Raw genomic sequence first — 3,601 nt, 5'->3', positions numbered from 1 at the left:
TGAACTTTTAAAAGTACTACTTAAACATGTAACTTCTTCAAACCTAAAACCTTCAAACTTCAAGCTTTTACAGTTACTTTAAACTTTCACACTAGGCTTTCTCAAGCCAACATCAAAGTTTGACTTGAAAAACTTTTGTATCTAGTTTTAAATCAAATCTTTCAAAGAGACAGACGATTCCACACCTTTACCGAACTCACACTCACAATGGTCCTTGAAAATAGATGAAAAACTGACCAGAAGATCAACTGTTTGCAATTTTATGAGCAAACTTTAACTTAACAGATTTTCATTGATTTAATTATTATGTATAGATTATTGTTTAATGTATATGGGGAATATATATGCAGATAATTATTACACATTTTATGCCAGTGAATATATGTCTGAGAGAAGGTTTATATTAAAAAGTGAATTCTGTATAGCCACAGACCTTAAGGATTTGACCACGTAAAAGCTACTGAACAGTTAACCATTATATTGAGGCATATTGGCAAACCATATGAGGTAGGTAATGAGATGTCGCAATAGAATCTGCAGTTTAAACTGTAAATCAATTAAAATCCAAAATTATAAAATCATTGTTTTGGAAAACAGAAATAGTAATTCATAAATAGTATAGTCAACTTGTCCCAATCTGACATTTATGAAAAAACCTTTATCCTAAGAACATAGTTTCTGCATTAATTTCATTACATACACTCCTGGCCAAAAAAAAATACTTGCATACTCTGATATTTCGTTGGATCGCCTTTAGTTTTTGATAATGGCACACATTTGTCGTGGCATTGTTTTGACAAACATGCGTCACAACATTTATTTCCATTCAGAGTTGCATTAAGTTTTGGTCGAGATCATGTATTGATGACGGGAGAGTCAAACCAGTCCGTAAAGTCTTCTCCAGCACATCCCAAAGCCTTTCAATGGGGTTAAGGTCAGGACTCTGTGGAGGCCAATTCATGTGTGAAAATTTTAGATTAGAGAACGATGAATCTTGGCATTGCTGTACTGGAATATGCCTGTGCTTTCAGGGAAGAAAAAATCCATACATTCAGGTAGTCAGCTGACTTAATTGTATTGCTGCATAAAGTTGCTGAGCCTAGACCTGAGCAATTGAAGCATCCCCAGATCATAACACTGCTTCCAGAGGCTTGTACAGTGGGCATTTTGCATGACGGGTGCATCGCTTCATTCGCTGAAGCCAATCGCTTTGAAACAGGGTAAATCTGGACTCATCTGACAACATTACCTTTTTCTATTGCTCAACAGTCTAATTGTTATGCTTTATTTAAGCTTTTTTCAGATTAGTCTCACTAACAAGTGGTATTCTGGTGGCCACACAGCTGTCTAGTCCCAATCCTGTAAATTCTCGTTGTATTGTTCATGTGGAAATGCTCTTACTTTCATTATTAAACATAGCCGTGAGTTCTACTTTCGATTTTTAAAATGTGACTTCACCAAGCATTTTAGTGATCTCCGATCACGATCATTTAAGATCTTTTTCCAACCACATTTCTTCACCTCTATCCATCCAGGTTTTAATAATGTAGTGGACAGTTCTTAACCCATCTCGTAATCTCATTGTAGGAGGACTGGTCAGTATGGGAATGGAGGAAGTGAGGTTCAAGTAAGTTCAACTCTTAATTCACACACAATAATGCTGCACTTCTGTGCATCACTCTCTCTCTCTTTCCCTGGTCTCTGGCATGGGCTCCTCTGATCACTCTTCTCGGATTACTGCCACAAGAAACAGCTGTTAGACCTAATTGTCACCCAGGGATGAATCTTTACCGCTTCCCCTCTCCCTGGACGGACACTCAACCATGCCCTCAGCCATCCGGCCTGCGCACAACTCTCCCCCCATTTCTGGAGAGGAAATCCACGACAGTCATCTGTGCCACTGGCCTGTGGTCCACATTGAACTTAAAAGGCTGTAACGCCAGATACCATTTTCTCATGCGATATTGGGGTTGAGGGGATTTGCCAAGATGTTAGGCAGCGGCATAATCAATGTGCGGTCTGAGGACTAGGTCCATGAACCGCTGGAACGTAGCCGGAGGCCCAAACAAACCGAATGGAAGTGTCACAAATTGGCGTAAGCCCAACGGTGTGGAGAAGGACGTTTTCTCATGGGATATTGGGGTTAAGGGGATTTGCCAATAGCCCTTTTTTACAAATCCAGTGTCGAATAAAAATGAGCTGTTCCTAACAGATTGAGCAGTTTATCAATATGAGGCATTGGATATGCATACAATTTAGACACAGCATTTACATTTCAATAATCCACACAGAACTGGACAGACCCGACACTCTTAGGAACCAGCACTAATGGGCTGGACCAGTCACTGCACTCGGGAAGTCGGTAGGGATGAGTACGTACCGCTACCACATGCGTAATCTCGATGTGATGCTGTATGAGGTTTGTACGACCAGGTAGATGCGAGAACACATCTGCAAATTCATTCTGCAATTTAGCAACATCTGTGAGTTGAGACGGTGATAGGTGGTCTCCACAAGTGAATGGGGTGAGTTGATTGTCTTTTAAGTTCACCTCCAGCCTGAGCTCCGCACTCTCTTCAACCACACTAATGTGCTGCATTGCTGTGCATCACTCACTCTCTCTCTCTCCCTGGGCTCTGGCGTGGGCTCTTCTTATCGCTCTTCCCGGATTAATGCAACAAGGAACAGCTGTTACACCTAATTGTTAACCAGGGATGAATCCTTACCACTTCCCCTCTCCCTGGATGGACTCTCAACCACACCCCCTCGCCACACTCCTTAGTTATTTTCTTTACTTGGTCCAGGCATGTAATTTGCCCCTTCTGAAACACAGTAACATCTTTTCCATGACCACGGGATACGTCTTGCGACATGGTTGTTTAAGAAATGAGAAGTTACACACTGCATCAGTTAGGATTAAAAGAACTGTTGCCACCTGAAATAGTTTTTTGGCCAGGCAGTGTAGTTGACCCTTGCCTCACACTGAAAAAAAAAATATTTTTGGTTCAGCAAACCTGTGCATTAATCCACGCTGTGGAAGGCTTCCATGTGTCATGTGGTATATGACTAAGTAATATAAACTTTTTATTAATAAACTTAAAAAAGAAATTACATAGCTTAATTCAGTGCTACATTGCATAACTAAAATGTACAAACATAGAGTGAGTTAAGTAAACTTTACTTGAGAATTTCTAATTAAAACAAGGAATAATTGTGTGTAGTGTAGCCTTGAAAATATGGTCTATAAAATTTAATAGCAATTTCTGAGAGGAACATGTATAGAGTTTTTAAGTAAACCACTTATTTTTATTTTAGTTTAGTGTACCCAGGGTGATTTTACTGTGTTTACTCATTTACCCAACAGCTAAATATGATGGTGTAGGGAATTTCATTTTAGAGGATAACATTCTCAAAAACTATTCTTATACAGTTTTGAAGTAGGTGTTGGAAACCTTCATAAAAACAATGCTTGTGACTCAAACCCTTTTAGTGTCTGAAATATTGTCCTTGTGCTACAACTTCCCTCAGTGAAAACTAGCCCTTTTCGTCACTAATATTTAAAAATATGGACAGAAAAAAACACAACAGACCTGTTAAGTCA

This window comes from Xyrauchen texanus, chromosome 2 (genome assembly GCF_025860055.1).
Source record: "Xyrauchen texanus isolate HMW12.3.18 chromosome 2, RBS_HiC_50CHRs, whole genome shotgun sequence".
Lineage (NCBI taxonomy): Eukaryota > Metazoa > Chordata > Actinopteri > Cypriniformes > Catostomidae > Xyrauchen > Xyrauchen texanus.
The sequence above is the reverse complement of the archived record's forward strand: the minus strand, read 5'-3'. Positions refer to the sequence as shown.